At 38.0% G+C, this 18,385-nt stretch overlaps 1 long non-coding RNA gene across 1 annotated transcript in view; it reads left to right on the top strand.

The window, feature by feature from the left end:
- The window catches only part of LOC116152224 (uncharacterized), a 36,407-nt gene that overhangs the window by 905 nt on the left and 17,117 nt on the right, over positions 1–18,385 (top strand). The window contains exons 2-6 of the long non-coding RNA XR_004135780.2: positions 358–486; positions 1,506–1,572; positions 2,606–2,735; positions 3,417–3,559; positions 5,327–5,390. This is a non-coding gene — a long non-coding RNA (uncharacterized LOC116152224). The remainder of the gene's footprint in view (positions 1–357; positions 487–1,505; positions 1,573–2,605; positions 2,736–3,416; positions 3,560–5,326; positions 5,391–18,385) is intronic.

Below are 18,385 nucleotides of genomic sequence, written 5' to 3'. Positions count from 1 at the left end.
GCCATTTTTGGACATAAATATTAATAACCATAGAACCTCAATATTATGTGATGAACCCAAAAGGCTTAATGACCCCAAGGGAAAAAGTGGTCTTATAACCACATAGGATCTAGTACAGCAGATAAAGTTTAGGTATAATAGAGATTACTGAGGTTGTTTGTGAAATAGGTACCTCCTCTCCACCCTGAGTGTCTTCCCTTTTTATGTTTTCCCCTCTAGCTAGCTGCGTGTGTGTGTGTGGGGGGGGAGGGTTGTCCCTGGATTCTGTGTAAAGTGCCCTCAGTCTGTACACTGGGAGAGGATACTAATCTTAGGTGAATCCTGAATACCCTATGTTTTCTTTTTCTCAATCCTTAGCAAAGGAAAAGCAAAACAAAAAGAGCTTGAGAGCCACCCTGTGCCTTGGATGTGACCGGCATGTTGTCCAGCTCCCGAACCATCTCTCGATGATGCTTACCTGCCCTCTGACTGAGGACTAAGTCACAGGTACCAAAACCTACGCATGAGCCACACTGGGAGAAGCCAGGCAAGACTCCCTGCATAATTACCACAGAGGAAGGGAAAAAAAAAGCAATTCTTTCCCTTTCTAGAAAATACTTCTTTAATTTCCTCCCTTATATTATGAGGGGATTAGGCAAATTAATCTGTAAATCCCTTCAGGAGCAAGCATTCTAATTTTCTCTCAGGAACCTCTGTTGTTACATAAGAATATCTCATTAAGCTTTTCCTGCGGAACAAGAAAGCAGCAGGTGATAATGAAGTTAGATTTTTAAAAAGTATGCCTTTTACCAATGAAACTAAAAAGGTGTTAAATACACTTTTAAATTAAGCCTTTTCTTAAAATCAGGAGTTGAGCATCTGTTTGATTTTCTTTCTAGAGGCGTTTTATGGCAATTTCTCCTCTATAAGGAAGCAACGTGAATCGCAGTGACATTATTAAGCCTGCTGAAGCCTATTCCCCAATTCAGGACTGAGCTGGGAAACTGACTAAATAGTCAGTTTTATAGAAACTTTTCATCTTTTTGAGTTTTAATATCTTGCGTTTGTCATTTTTATTCAGGACTCTAGGGTGCTTTTTGGAGCCTTCAGGCAGGGAGAGTATAGGCAAGATGAACAGTAAGGTCAAATTCTTGTTGTGTATTAAAAGCCTAATGTGTGACAGTGCTTCATCATCTGAAATGTTATTTCTGAACAAAATACCATAGTGGATGTTAAATTTGCATTCCTTTAAATTCTGATTTGTGATTTTCAAGTGAAATTATCATGTCCTTCACATTTAAACATGCTTTCCCCATTGTATATCAAGTATTTTTGCAATATTTTGCTAAAATATTGATAGATTCTGAAGATTTTGCAGTTGGTAAACATTCATGCAAAATATGTATGGTTTTATCTCCTAGGATTATACTGTCTTTTTTAACTCTTACTGTGTAGCTCCTTGAAAAAATTTCAAGAAAGGGTTATAATGGATTGACACTGATTTATATGAAAACATTTCCCTTCAGCTCTGGCATCCTATTTCTCAGAAAGTCAGTGTTACAGGATAGCGTATCTGTCTGCCTTCAAAATTTGGTAAGTACATTTTGATAAATGCCCGTAGCTATTTATAATTTTAATGGTGCTGTAAATGAGTAATGACAAAAGAACTTGTACTTTTGTGATCAGTGTGTTTTTCTTTATAACTGGATTCAGACTGTATGAATTTTCTAGGAATTGTATCTTTAAAAAACATGACTTGGAGAAGTTTCTTTATCAAATATATGAATCTATTTAATTATACTCCACTGTTAACCTTGTGCTGTGATAGTTTTGAACAATTCTGTTAGTGGACATTGTCCAATCTCCAAGGTCTCTTAAAAAAATAAAAATACAGAATGTGTTTTTCTTTGTACAAAGACTTCCCGAGATATCTTAAGTATTTCTAAGTTTAAAATGAGGCTAATTTTAAACATATTGTGATATTGCTTCCCAAAAATGTTCATGCGTATTTTCCCACAATTTGACCAATTCTGAACATCAAATATATCAAGTGTACCTATTTTTTCTTCCTTTTCATTTTGTAGTGTGTTATCATTCGATTTTACCTTTCAGACAGCAAGTGAAATGAAATGTTTCATATGTTTAAAGGTAATTTTTTTTGTATACTGTTTTTTTGTGATTTGCCTGTTTATAAACTTCCTGGTGACAGGGTTAAGTTATCTTATTTTCTTCTCTGCGTTATTTACTTATGAATTCTTTCTCTCGTGTATGTTTTAAATATTTCCCTTGATCTGTTACTAGTTTTTTTTTCTAAATTGTTTAATAAAATTCATTAGTCTGTTCCTTTAGGATTCCTTCCATCATGTAGCTTGTCAAAATGGATCTTCCTTATCCTAGATCCGAAATTTATATATGTTATGTGGTAAAAGGTAGGTTTATAACTCATTTTTCTTCTACAGGATAATAGTTTTGCTCCTCTGTTTTGGTCTGTGATCCACTGGAGTGAAGTTTATTTGTAATTGGTGTGAGATAAGGGTTAAGCTTTTTTTTCTTTTTATTTAAATATATCTATCCAGTTTTTCTAGCACTATTGAAAATATTTTCCTTTTTCTATCTACTGTGTCAGAAAGAGGAAGAGGAGGAGGACAAGAAGATGGCTGTGGGGATGGACGGCCCTGAGCGTGGCTGTGTCTACAGTGGCCACATGAACGTGCACCTGCCAAGAAAGAAAGACACACCAAGTGCATTTAAAGCAGGTGAGGCCTAATCAGGTCAGCAGGCTGTGTTACTGTCAGTGCTCTGGCCGTGACACTTTACTGGCACAGTACGTTCCCAATGGTGGAAACTGGGCATTGCCACGTGACATCTTTCTCTGAGTCTACAATTATCACAGAATAAAAAGTAAAAATTATTTGTGAAAACATTCTAAAAGAAAAGTTAATACTTGCCACAAAAATAATTTTATAAATTCCTTGAAATAAAATTTAGGGGGTTATAGGACTAAAATATGGATTTATCAATGACCATAAGAGCAATAGTAGAGTGAAACCAACTTTTCAAAGCAAGATCTGTTAAATAAACAGGCAACTGTTAGAGGAGGAATTGTTACTAACTTACCGTAATGGTCTCATTTGCTGGAGTAAGCTGTTTCATCTCAGTAGAATGACACAAAAGGTACAGTACAAGGTGAAGAGATCAGAAGGAATTAGTTAAGACTTTCATAAAGCAGCCTAATGACCAGTTAAATTCCGTAAGAGGAGATATTTACTCCACATCTCCGTGCAGCACTGGTCTGATCTTTTGACTCTGCAGTCAGTTAGTTCAAAAAACCTATTCAGTAAAAAGCTATTAAACCAGTTGTGCATATAAATGGAATGGATAAAAATTCAGTTACCACAAGAAAGTGATTAAGTGATTAAGTTCTATTTCTATTACAGTTGTTAAATTTTATCATTTTGAGGAAAACCTTCTGTCTTCAGGAAGTTTGTAAGATACCTGGAAAAATGGTAATACAGTCAGTATCTGTGAGAAGTTTTTTTAAACAGGGCGGAGCACCACACCATGAAGATGCTACAGAAAGGTAGGTGCCCAGTCCATGTAACATAAAAGTTTCACCATTTTGACAAAATTAAAAGTGAAGTAGGCTCTCTTTTGAAGATGTTCTCTTTTTCTGAACGTGTTCAATCATAGCAGTAGTACAAATTTGACCTGGAAGGATTTTAAATTGCTTTAGAATGTATTAAAAAAAAGTTCTTCCTGGTATCTGTATTTTTAAAAGGGACAACTTTACAGCTTGACAGGTAGAGTAATCATTTATTAATCCTGGCCACAGATTGTATTTAAAAATGGGGCAGAGACCCAGATCACTGGTGGAGCTCAGGATAGAGTCCCCCCTTTCTATAAATCGTTACACTTTGCAAAATGTTATCCCTTTTGATTTTTATGACATACCTGGGGAATAATCAAAGGAAGCATTCTGATGCTTGTTTAGGAAAAGGAGACTCAGAATTAGTGACTAGAGAATGTGTCGTGCTGTTATTAGCAGAGCCAGAGCATGAATCTGGAATCTTTGCCACGTACAATACTATATGGTAACACCTCGTTTCAGACAGAGACACTGGCCAACTCCTCCTGCATTAGAAACACACACATACAGAGACAAGAGTGTAACTTCCTCATCCTCCATTAAAAAGACTGAGAGACAGAGCCAGAGATAGGCAGAGACAGAGACATTAGCCCCTTCTTCCTCCTCCATTAGAAAGGACAGAGAGACACACAGGCAAAGACAGAAAGATAGACAGAAAACCAGTCACAAGACTCCTCTTCTTCATCCCCCATTAGGGAGAAATACTGAGAGACAGAGATACTAGGCCCCTCAACCTCCTCCATTAGAGACAAATACAGAGAGACGGCCAGAGACACCCCTCCTCCTATTCCATTAGAACAAATGAGAGATAGACAAACACTTGCCTTCGCCTACTCCTCCATTTGAGAGAAAGACAGACAGTAGTCACCTCCTTTGTCCCCTCCTCCTTTAGAAAGGAAGACAGAGACATATACAAGAGACACTAGTCTTTTCTTCCTTCTCCTCCATTAAAATGAAAGAGACACTCAAAAGAGAGTCCCAGAAGGAACATAGCCCAGCTGACACTCATTAGTGCAACCCATTTCCAACTTCACACCTCCAGATTTAAGAGAAGAAATTTATGTTGTTTTAATCACTAAATTTGTAATCTGTTTTACAAACAATTGGAAATTAATACAAAGCTCTTGAGATAGTACTTCTTGTGAATAAATCCTGCCGTAATTTTGCTGTGTATAAAACTCTGACTAGAAATTTGTCTCAATAGAAAACCATGAAAAAATAAGATGTAACATTGAGTTCTGTTTTCCTTTCTCTTGACTTCTTATTTCTTAAATCAAACCTTTTCCCCATTAATCATACCTAAGAAACGTGATTTCCGCATACTTTAATACCCTTCCAGTTTTTTTTGTTCTTTCTCAGTAATTTTATAAATTAGATAGATGATCTTTTCATTGCTGTATGACATGTTAGTGAATTGTGTGGTCACACCTTCCTATCAGCAAATGCCTGTATGGCATGGGATTCAAAGCACCTTAATCCTGGGTTCCATATAAGGTGACATGTATTAATTTTATATAGTCACACTCAATGTATATAGAACATACTGCTTTACTTTAAATTGGTAAGACTTTATATAGGCCCCTGTTACAATAGTCTACGCATTTCATTAGTCAAGTGAAGATAATTCTGGTGTATATGGTGAGGCTATTAATACAAGGTTTATTACCAGCAATTTGTGCCACACCCCTTTGCTCCTGACAGGACACGGAAGTGCCAGGAATGCTTATGCAACTTTCTGGATTCAAAGACAGGCATCTTTTCTGAGGTCAGTATCAGTTGAAATATAAAGAGCCACTAAATCTAAAATTTTAAGGGACTGTATGTTAACCCTTGACATGCAGAGCCCAGTATGAAGTACTGTTTCCTGGGAAAAGTAGTGGTGTTAATAGTCCACGGTGTCCCTCTCTGTAATCTGGTGTAGATTGTACATCAGTATTTGTAGATTCTCCCTAAGGATTTGAGGAGGAATGAACATGGGATATTCATTGTCCTCAATAATTGAGATATTAATACATTCAAGAGTAAGAAGCCCACGTTTTTTTCTTGTTCATTCACCATTAAACTGATTGATTTTCTCTCAAAGCCATTGTTTCAAAGTAAGTAGTATTTATTGGCTCAGTTTTTCTTCTCTTAAAAAATATTCAGTTATAAAATTTGGATATAATTGTAATCCTGTAACAGAAAAGTATGTGAAATGAAAACCCCAAAATTCTGTGGAAAAACTGTTCTTTCTATTCAAGATCAAGATACTTACATAAGGAACAAGACAAAAATATGTCTATCTGAAAAACATTTAAATTAGCCTTCCTTTCCTGTAGATACAAAGTATATCTGGTAAGGGAATTTATTATTATACCTAGATTAAATTCATCAGGCCATGTAATACACCAGGTGAACATGGACTTACAGAGTATTTGCCAACTCAGTGTTTCAGCCTTTTAAAAACAATCTGTATTGAAGTATGAGTGATTTATAAAACTGCATATTAACTATTGCCTATTTACACCACCATTTATCTGATGAATTTGGGGATAAGTATCCATTCATGAAACCATCACCACAATCTATGTCCTAAGCAAATCCATTATCTCCAAAAGTTTCCTTTTGCTATTATTATTGTTAGTATTCGTGATAAGAACACTTAGTATAACATGTACCCTCTTAGAAAAATTTTAGGTGTACAATACAGTGTGGTTAACTAAAGGCACTCTGTCGTAAAGCACATCTGAGACTTACTCATTCTGTCTAATTGTGCCCTTGAACAAAATACCTCTTCCCAGGGCAGTGTTTATTCTTAACTCATAAGCTGTGCGCATCTGTCAAACATCTACAGAATGACCCAGTATTAAATTATCATCTTTTCATGCTGTTTACCTTCAGTTGTCTTACAAATAGCCACTTGCCTCCTCATACAGAAGCCTCTGGTTCACTGACACTGTGACTTTAACTTGAAGCTGTTACCATATAGCGGTTTTTTCAATGCACATTTTTGCACGTAATACTGTCTTTTTCCCCCTAGTGACAGACTTCTTAAACTTTAGATACGTTAATGTATAAGAATCCCTTCTTTACTGAGCGCCAATCTCATTTTCAGACCCCTCAATTAACAGGATTACATCTTACAATTTTCACACCCCACATGCTTGGATGCACATCAGTAGTCCTGATGATATGGCCCAGGTATTCCTTAGCACCATGGCTGCGTAACATACTACTTCCTACCAGGGAAAATGTCAAAAGTTTTAAGTACACAGCAATTCAGATTATACTTTAAAAGGTATTGTTCAGTGCTATCAAAGGGAAGAAATAATAAAAATCGCAGTGTTAAGCAAATGATATCCAATAGCTAATGAATGATCCTGGCATTTCCACTTGTGAATTTTTCACTATATTCATAATGAGAAATGATAATGCTGAGAGAGGTTCTCTCTGAACACGGAACAGGAATCCATGTGTTCCACAGAACGTAACACCACCTATTCAGTGTTATCCTTACTGTACATTTTTAAACTTAACAATTTACAGGGTCTTTTAATGCATATAGGTGATTAGGGAAAATGTTTATCAGGATAACTTGCATTCAATACATGTCTCTTAACTAGATATATCCGACAGCATGTTCTGTGGCCTGGTCCACTCAAATTAAAGGTCTAATTTTCAAATTTCAACACAGTTCAAATAAATTTGATTACTTACTAATATAAGTTGCACATTCCAAGTGCCACATTATTGTATTTAAAACCTTGTTATATACATAACTTTTACCCCTCCAAAATATCAACATTTTTTAGCTAAAATTATATTTATATTTTATATTTTAAGTATTAATAGTTTTATTAGAAGGTTTACAAATAAACCATTTTGCAGTCTCTCTCCTAGATGCACAGTATGGAAAATGATTTAGTTGGAATTCAGACAAATGGAAATGTATGACTTAACAGGATATGGAAGAGGTAGACATCAGCTATCAGGAGATAACATTTGTAAATATTTATTCCCCCCAACACAGGAGCACCCACATACTTAAAGCAAATAATAACAAATGTAAAGGGAGAAATAGAAAGCAATATAATATTAGGGGACTGCAATACTCCATACATCAATGGGTAGATCAACTAGACAAAAAGAAAGGAAACACAACCTTAAAGAGCACATTAGACCAGATAGACTCAACATATGTACAGCACAGTGCATCCCAAAGCAACAGAATATACATTCTTCTCAAAGTTACATGCAACATCCTCCAGAACAAATAATGTTAGGCTATAAAACAAGTCTTAATAAATTTAAAAGGACTGGAATCACAGTAAGCAACCCTTCTGATCAATTACAACAAAACTAGAAAATTCACAAATATATGGAGATTAAACAACAGAATACTGAACAACCAGTGAGTCAAAAAATTATAAGGAGAAATTTTTAAAAAAAGACAAACCTTGAAACAATGACAACAGAAAACATACCAACACCTATGGGATAAAACAGAATAGTTCTAAGAGGAGAGTTCACAGCAGCAAGTTCCTAACTTAAGAAACAAGAAAAATGTCAATCTAACGTCACACCTGGAGAAATTTTTAAAAAAGAACAAATGAAGCCCAAACTTAATGAAACTGAGCATAAAAAGACAATAGAAAAGCTGACACTAAAAGCTGGTTCTTTGAAAAGAAAAAATTGACAAACCTTTAGCTAGACTCACCAAAAACAAAAACAAAATAGGGTAGGGAGGAGAGATGACTCAAGATCAAATGAAAGTGGAGATGTTACAACTGATAACCATAGAAACATAAACAATCATAAGAGCCCACAGTTATATGCTGACAAGTCAGACAATCTTGAAGAAGTTGGGTAAGTCCCCCAAACTCACAATCTACCAAAACTAAGTCATGAAGTAATAGAAAATCTTAACAGATCTATTGCTAATAAGGAAACTGAATCAGTAATCAAAAACCTCCAAAACAAGTCTCAGATGAGATGGCTTCACTGGTGAATTTTACCAAACATTTAGGAAGAAGAATTAATAAAAATTCTTCTCTACTCTTCCAAAAAATAAAAATAAATAAAAATAAGAAACACTGCCAAGGTTACTTTATAAGGCCAGCATTACCCTGATACCAAAAACCAGAGAAGGATGCCACCAAAAAAAATCCTCAAGAAAACTGCAAACCAAATTAAGCAATACATTAAAAGAATCATTCAACTTGATCAAGTGGGATCTATTCCAGGGATGCAGGGATGGTTCAACATCTGCAAAAAACCAGTGTGGTCCACATTATCCTTCATTTTGTTAAAGAATGACATGATCACCACAATAAATGCAGAAACAATTTGACACAAGTCAGCATTCATTTGATAGAAATATTCGATAAACTGGATATAGGGGGAATGCACCTCAACATATTAAAAGCCTTAGATGACAAGTCCACAGCTAACACCATACTCAGGAGTGAAAAGCTCAAAGCTTTTCCTCTAAGATCAAGACAAAAATGCCCACTCTCACCACTTTGATTCAACACAGTATTGGAAAGTCTAGCCAGAGCTATTAGGCGAGTAAAAGAAATAAGACAGCCAAACTGAAAAGTAAAACTGTCTGTATTTGCATATGACATAATATTCTATGGAGAAAACTCTAAAGATTACACCAAAATAGTGTTAGAAGTAATCAACAAATCAGTGAAATTGCAGGACACAAAAATTACACAAATAACTATCAGAAAGAGAAATAAAGAAAACAATCCATTATAATTGCATAAGAAGAATAAAATTCCTAGGAATATATTTACCAGGGATGTGAAGTAACTGTTCTCTGAAAACTTTAAGATATTGACAGAAGCAACTAAAGAAAGCACAAACAGATACTCCATGCTTACGAACTGAAAGAACTGATAATGTTACTGTGTCCATACTACCCAGAGTGATCCACAGAGTCAGTGTAATCCCTATCAGAATTCCAGTGGCATTTTTCAAAGTCAAACAATCCACAAAAGACCCCAAATAGAAAAAAAGCAATCTCAAGAAAGAACAGAGCTGGAGGCATCATATTCCCTGATTTCACATTGTATCGCAGAGCTATAGTAACCAAATCCACATGGTACTGACACAAAAAAGGAAAAGAGACCAATGGAAAAGAATAGATAGTCCAGAAATAAATCCATGGATATAGAGCTCACTATTTTAGGAGAAAGGGGCCAAGAACATACAGTGGGGAAAAGACAATCTCTTCCAATAAATGGTTGTGGCAAAACGGGGCAGCCACATGCAAAAGAATAAAACTGGACCACTATCTTAAACCATACACAAAAATAATTTCAAGTCTTTAACCCATTTTGAGTTAAAGACCTGACACCTTAAAACTCCTGGAAGAAAACATAGGTGTTAGAGCTATTTGACATCAGCGTTGGTGATGCTCTGGGGTTTTTTTGGAGGAGTAGGGGGTGGATTTGACACCAAAAGCAAAGGCAACAAAATCAAAAATATGGGAGACTTCATTAACCTAGAAACCATATGCACAGCAAAGGAAACCATCAGCAAAATGAGAAATTAACCTATTGAATGGGCAAAAATATTTGAAAACTGTATCTGAGAAGGGGTTAAAATTCAAAATATATAAAAACCTCATATACTTCAATTGCCCAAAAGCAATCTGATTAAAAAAATGATGCAGAATCTGAATAGCCATCTTTCAGAAGACATACAAATGGCCACCAGGTACATGAAAAGGTGCTAATCATTAGGGAATGTATTTCAAAAGCACAATGAGATCTTAACTTACATCTGTCAGAACGACTAGCATCAAAAAGAAGAGCTGAAAAGTGCTGATGACAGTACTGTGCACTGTTGGTGGTAATGTAAATTGGTGCAGGCACTATGCAAAATAATGTAAAAGTTTTACAAAAAAAATAAAAATAAAAAGAACTACATGACCCAGCAATTCCACTGCTTGGTATTTGTCCAGAGAAAACAGAAACATTAACTCAGAGAGATGCACCCTCATGTCCATTGCAGTGTTATTTACAACAGCCATGACTTAAATTGTTTCTGTGTGTCCATCAATAGACGAATGGATAAAGAAAATGTGATTACATACATACATACACACACACACACACACACACACACACAATGGAATATTACTGAGCCATAAAAAAAGAATGAAACCTGGCCACTTGTGACAAAATGTGTGGACCTTGAGGGCATCATGCTAAGTGAAATAAGCCAGACAGAGAAAGATAAATACTGTATGATCTCACTTATGTGGAATCTTACAAACAAACAAACAAAAACCCAAGCTACTAAATACGGGGAGCAGATTGGTGGCTGCCAGAGCAGAGTTGGGGAGTGTCTGAAATGGGTAAAGGGAGTCAAAAGGTGCAAACTTTCAGTTATAAACTAAATAACAGGGATATAATATACAGCATATAATATAATATACAGACTATAGTTAATACCATATTATATATCTGAAAGTAGAAGAGTGGATCATGAAAATTCTCATAAGGAAAAAAATTTTTTTAACTATGTAATGTGGTGCATGTTAACTTACTGTGGTAATCAGTTGCTATTATACAACTTAATGCATTGCACATCTAAAGTTAACATCCCATGTCAATTATACCTCAAAAACAAAACAAACCTTGATTTGGGCGAGGGGGAAAATGGAGATAGAGGAAAAAAATTATGATTTTTATAAGGACACTAATCCAATCTTATCAAGTTCCCCCCACCTTATAACCTTATTTAATGTTAATTACCCCTTTATATGACCCATTTTAAAATATAGTCAGATTTGGGGTGAAGGCTTCAAAATATAAATTTTGGAAGGACATAACTCAGTGCACAGCACTGGTTATGACATCTTATGTTGGCCCTTTTTTATTTCATGCTGTTAATTTGTGGGATTAAGTTGAAAAATTATCTGAAAGTTTTATGTTTGCCCCCTTGAAGGGATTATGCCATTTTCTTCTTTATGCTCTTTGAATATTTCCTTTTTTAAAAAATATTACAAATATGCCAATTTTCCTTGATAGCAAATGCATACATTTAAGATAGCATGTAGAGAGCAGCCAAGATGGCAGAATAGAAGGACACTCGGAGCTCACCCTCTCCCACGAATACAGCAAGAGGGACATCCATGGACCCCACCCATTCACTCAGAACACCTGCTGAACTCTGACAGAACATTGCCTTCTTCAAAAGACAGAATTCCTCACAAATTCTGGTAGGAGGGAGAAAAGAAAAAAGAGATTAGTGCAGGACCTGTCCCAGGGGGAGGGAGCAGCAAAGAAGGAATAGCACTCTTACACTGGGATGCCCCCTCTCCAACAGAGAGGTCAGCCAGGACGGAGGGGGAGCCTCCAAGGCTTGGAGTGAAATAGGAGGAAAGGGGGCAGGGCACAACCACTGAAGGAATGACACAGCAATTGAGGAAAGGACAGACTGGTTACAACCAAGACAGCGGAAGATTCAACTTCCAGTAGACCTTGAGTCTCAGGGCACACCCACCGGTGCCAAGACAGTTCCTAGGCTGACCATATAAGGTCAAAAAGTAGGTGAGGGGATACCGAGATCCCTTTGGGAGCTTCCTTGTGTCCTTGTTCCTGTGGGCATCCTCAGGTGCTGGGAGAGGGGACTGTTCTGTGCCACATACTTGGGGCCATGATACTGGGGCCACAATCTTGTCCAGGCCACTTTTTGCCACCACACAGTAAAGTAGACTCTCTCTCTGAAGGATCAATGGGAAACACCTCCCCCAGTCCTGAGGGCTCACTCCTCGGGTGCATTTTGAGTCACTGGGGTAAGTTTTTCTCTAGATTATTTGAAAAGAAAAAGCTCATCTTCTTTTGTAATACAGTCTGGTCCCAGTATGAACTTGAGGACCATGAGACCTGCCCAGAAAGTGGAACCCTCAACTATGACACCATCCTACAGCTAGACCTTATGTTCAGGCCATTGTGGCCCTAAGAGAGAACCAGGAGATACCCAAGTCCTATGTGAGGAACCTTGTCATCTGGGACCCATTCAGGCTACACAAAACCCCCCTTGAATAGCAACTCTGGAAGAACACAAACCGCAGACAGAAGACCCCAGCCCCAGTACCCTCACCATCTCTAGTCCTGTCCCTACTCTAAGCCTGTTTACCTTTCCACAGCAGAAGTGCAGCCAGAACTTTGCCCCTCCAGAAAGCTGCAGGCTGTACAACTTCCTGCCAACTCCTCTCTACTCCAGGAGGCACTGTGGCTGCACACCTTCCCTCTTCTCCCAGGATTTCTCTCTGTCCTGCTCTCCTGACTTCTTGACTGTCGATTGATACTTGAGCCTCCTTGCCTGTTTTGCCAGCAAGCTTGTTACTTACTTCTCTTACTCCGGTAATGAGCTAACCTTCCTCAACACAGAGACCATACCCTGAGGAGAGATTTTGCCTTGTATTATTGCCACTGCCTTGTGGTGCTCCAGCCCCACCCTTCAGCTCTATTTGTTTCTTTTTTTCTTTCAGAGATAAAGGTAATCCAGTCCTCAGGGCCCAAGTCTCCTCCCTCCCTCTCTGAAAGATTTAGGCCTTGGAACTGGTCACTGTTTCTCCTGCTGGGTTACTGAATCTTGCAGCTAGACCTATTTTGTAAAAGAGAAGGTAAATGGGGGAAGTCACACACATTCAGCGTTCGAGACCTTACTCCAAGATGCAGGTCTAAAGAACTCTTGGCAAGTGTGCCTGGCTCACGCCCCTTCACAGCCCTTCTTCCCCCACAGGAGCTCCATGTTTTAGATGACCCCTTATGGATCCACCTCCCTGAGATCCACAACCAAAAACTCCTACTCCCTCAACTCTGAGGGTAGACAGTCTTCTGGGCCATTTAGCTCTAACACCCCATCTTGGCAGCTTGGACCCCAGACCCCCGATGAATCAGCTCATGGATCTGACGTTTGGAGTATTTAACAATATAGTGAGGGTTGAAGAGGCAGAAAGGATTCAGGGACAACAGCAAAAGACACAGCCCTCAAAGTAGCTACAGAAAACTTATCATCACCCCTCTGCACCCCCGTAAGATTATGGGAGTAAAATCTCCAAGGAGAATGAAATAGGAGGAAAGGGGGCAGGGCACAACTGCTGAAGGAATGACAGAGCAACTGAGGACAGGACAAACTGGTTAGAACCAAGATGGCAGAAGATTCGACTTCCAGTAGACCTTGAGCTCATGGCACGCCCACGGGTGCCAAGACAGTTCCTAGGCTGACCATAAAAGGTCAAAAAGTAGGTGGGGCGGGTGTTTCCTGGAAATCCCTACCCCTTTCCCAAAATAGTTAGAATAATCTTCCTACTCACTAGCATATTAAATTACAAATTACCAAGCCCATAAAACCTCACAACTCCACACCTTGTGCTCACGCTCGCTCTCTTGCCTTCTGAGATGGCCTGCACTCTGTGGAGCCTGTACCTACATTTACTTTAAACTGAACACCCACACCTACAGCTTCTCTCCCTCTCACCTTTCTGAGACGGCCCAAATTCTTCCTATGAAGTGCGTATCTCCTAAGCTGTTTTCCCTTCTGAGTGAGAGAGACCCCACTCTCTGTGAAGTGTGTATCTCTCCAAATAAACTTGCTTTCACTTTACTATGCCTGACTCTTAAATTCTTTCCTGTGTGAGGCAAGAACCTATTCTCCCACAACAGAAGAACCGCACAGCAGCACCTTGGCCAACAGAACTGACAGAAACCAGCACAAAGGGTCCCTGGTTGGAAATGTATACTGAACAGAATAGCCTGGGCCCCACATTAAAAAAAAAAAAAGAAAGAAAGAAAAGCAACACTGCCGGTGTGCACTGCGGCGAGGGGCACAGAGCGGCTGGGCCGTAGCCACTATCCCCACAGGCCTGCGGCACTGTTGCTGGCATGTTCTCTGAAGAGAGGCCGGGCTCAGCCGTAGCCCCTATATTCAATGGTGTGTGGCCTCCCAGGTGGAGTTCGGGGTGAAACCTGAATTTGTCCCCAGGGGCGCTGCAACTTCACAAGCAGGACTGAAATTTGTTTAAAGCCCCAGAAAAAGGGGCTGATTTGCTCCGTGGGTGCCTTTGTGGACTTGAGCCTCTACAACAAACGAGCAAGGAGCAGATTCTGGCATGCAACAGGGGCAGGTGCAGATGCAGAGTTTGCAGTGGACTCGCCCACTGTACACAGAGGCTGCGCTGGGGAGGGTGCCTATATGGCGGTGTGACTGCATGATTGCTATAGGTCTGGGGGCCCTGCAAGTGCAGGCCTCTAGAACAAGCAGGGTTCACACAGCAGGGCTGAGGGCAGTAGCAGCGTTCTGTGCTGGGGACGGTGCTGACCCAGGAGCATGCCACGAGCCAGGAAGCAGGAGTAGCAGTTCTAATTTCAGACAAAACAGACTTTAAAACAAAGGCCATAAAGAAAGATAAAGAGGGACACTGTATAATGATTAAAAGAGCAATACAAGATGAGGACATTATACTCGTTAACATATATGCACCCAATATAGGAGCACCTAAGAACATAAAGCAAATACTAACAGACAAAGGGGAGAGTGATGGGAACACAATCATAGCAGGGGATTTTAACACGATTAACGTCATTGAACAGATCTTCTAGACACAAAATCAATAAGGCAATGGAGATACTAAATGACATAACAGAACACTTGCACTTGATTGATATTTTGAGGACATTACACCCCTCCAAAACAGAGTATACATTCTTTTCAAGTGCGCATGGAACATTCTCTGGGATAGATCATGTACTCGGGCACAAAAGAAGTCTCAACAAATTTAAGACGATACAAATTACTTCAAGCGTCTTTCTGACCACAATGCTATGAAACTAGAAATCAATCACAGAAAAACAGAGAAAAAAAAATGACAGCATGGAGATTAAACAACATGCTATTAAAAAAAAAAAAACAAAACCTAATGGATCAATGATGAAATCAAAGAAAAAAATTTAAAAATAATTTAAGACAAATGACAATGACAACACAACCACACAAAATCTATGGGATGCAGCAAAAGCAGTCCTAAGATGGAAAGTTATAAAGCCTTCCTCAAAAAAGAACAATCTCAAGTAAACAACCTAACCTACCACCCAAAAGGATTACAGAAAGAGGAGCAAACAAAAGCTAAAGTCAGCAGAAGGAATGAAATAATAAAGATCAGGGAGGAAATAAGTAAAGTAGAAATCAAAAAGTAGTAGGAAAAAAATCAATCAAACCAAGAGCTGGTTTTTTGAAAGAGTAAAGAAAATTGAAAAATCTCTGGCCAGGTTCACCAAGAAGAAAAGCCAGAGGACACAAAACAAGAAAGGAAAATGGAGAAATTACAACCAACACCACAGAAATACAAAAAACCATAAGAGAATACTAACAACTATATGGAAACAAATTGAACAACCTAAAAGAAATTGACAAGTTTCTGGAAATGTACAATCCAACAAGACTGAATCAAGAAGAAACAGACCACTTGAACAGATAGATCACTAGAAGTGAAATAGTATCAGCAATAAAAAAACCTCTCTACAAACAAAAGTCCAGGACAAAGTGGCTTCACTGGAGAATTCTACCAAGCATACAAAGAAGAACACATACTGGTCCTTTTCAAACTTTCCAAAAGATTGAAGAGTAGGGAACCCTCCCAAACTCATTCTATGAACCTACCATCATCCTGATACCAAAACCAAAGACACTACCAAAAAAGAAAATTATAGGCTAATATTGGTGATAAACATAGATGCAAAAATCCACAACAAAACATTAGAAAGCAGAATCCAACAGCACATAAAAAAGATCATACATCATGATCAAGTGGGGTTCATCCCAGGGACACAAGGATGGGTCAACATACAAATCAATCAATGTGACACACCACATCAACAGAAGAAAGGACAAAAATCACATGATCATCTCAATAGATGCAGAAAAAGCATTTGATAAAAATTCAACACCCATTTATGATAAAAACTCTTTCCAAAGTGGGTATAGACAGAACATATCTTAACATAATACAGGCTATTTATGACAAACTCACAGCCAGCATAATACTCGATGGTAAAAAACTGAAAGCCTTCCCACTAAAATCTGGAACAAGGATGCCCACTCTCACCACTTTTATTCAACATAGTCTTGGAAGTCCTATCCACGGCAATCTGGCAAGAAAAAAATGTAAGGGACCCAAATGGAAGAGAACAGGTAAAATTGTCACTCTATGCAATGACATTATGTGTAGAAAACCCTAAAAACTCAACACAAAAACTACTAGAGCTGATAAAAGAATTCAGCAAGGTAGCAGGATACAAGATTAACATACAAAAATCAGTTGCATTTCTTTACACTAACAATGAATTAGCAGGAAAAGAAAGTAAAGAAACAATCCCTTTTAAAATCACATCCAAAACAATAAAATACTTAGGAATAAATCTGACCAAGGAGTGAAAGACATACATGGAGAACTACAAAATACTGACTAAGGAAATTAAAGATGACTTAAAGAAATGGAAAGATACTCCATGGTCTTGGATTGGAAGAATTAATATGGTTAAAATGGCCATACCACTGAAGGTAAATGACAAATTTAATGGGATTCCCTATCAAATTACCCAGGACAATTTTAACAGAACTGGAACAAATAATCCTAAAATTTATATGGAATCACAAAAGACCCAGAATTGCCAAAGGAATACTGAAGAAAAAGAACGAAGCTGGAGGGATAACCGTCCCAGACTTCAGACAATACAGATCTACAGTAATCAAACAGCATGGTATTGGTACAAAAACAGACTTATGGATCAATGGAACAGAATAGAGAGCCCAGAAATAAACCCACAGACCTACAGTCAATTAATCCTTGACAAAGGAGACAAGAATATACAATGGAGAAAAGACAGTCTCTTCAGCAAGTGGTATTAGGAAAACTGGACAGCTACTTGTAAATCAATGAAGTTAGAACACTCCCTTCACACTATGCACAAAAATAAACTCAACATATCTTAAAGACTTAAATATAAGATGATATGATAAACCTCCTAGAAGAAAACATAGGGAAAACACTCTGGCATAAATCTTAACAATGTTCCCTTAGGGCAGTCTACACAGGCAATAGAAATAAAAGCCAGAATTAACAAATGGGACCTAATTAAACTTATAAGCTTTTTCACAGCAAAGGAAACCATAAGCAAAACAAAACAACAACCTACATAATGGGAGAAAATATTTGTAAATGATGCGACTGAGGAAGGTTTAATTTCCAGAATATATAAACAGCTCATACAACTTAATAAAAAAAGCCAAACAACCCAATCCAAAAATGGGCTGACAACCTAAACAAGCAATTCTCCAATGAAGACATACAAACGGCCCATAGGCACATGAAAAAATGTTAAGTATTGCTAATTATCAGTGAAATGCCAATCAAAACTACAATGAGATATCACCTCACAGCAGCCAGAATGGCCATTATCCGAAAGTCCAAAATCAGTAAATGCTGGAGAGGGTGTAAAAAAAAGAACCCTCTGACACTTCTGGTGGGAATGTAGTTTGGTGCAGGTATTATGGAAAACAGTATGGGGATTACTCAAAAACTAAAAATAGACTTACCCTATGATCCAGCAATCCCACTCCTGGGCATATATCTGGAGGGAACTCTAATTCGAAAGATACATGCACCTCAGTGTTCATAGTAGCACTATATACAATAGCACCAAGACATGGAAACAATCTAAATGTCCGCCTACAGATGACTGGATAAAGAAATTGTGGTAT

This window comes from Camelus dromedarius, chromosome 3 (genome assembly GCF_036321535.1).
Source record: "Camelus dromedarius isolate mCamDro1 chromosome 3, mCamDro1.pat, whole genome shotgun sequence".
In the NCBI taxonomy this organism is placed as follows: Eukaryota; Metazoa; Chordata; class Mammalia; order Artiodactyla; family Camelidae; genus Camelus; species Camelus dromedarius.
This window is presented reverse-complemented; position numbering and strand designations above follow the sequence as displayed.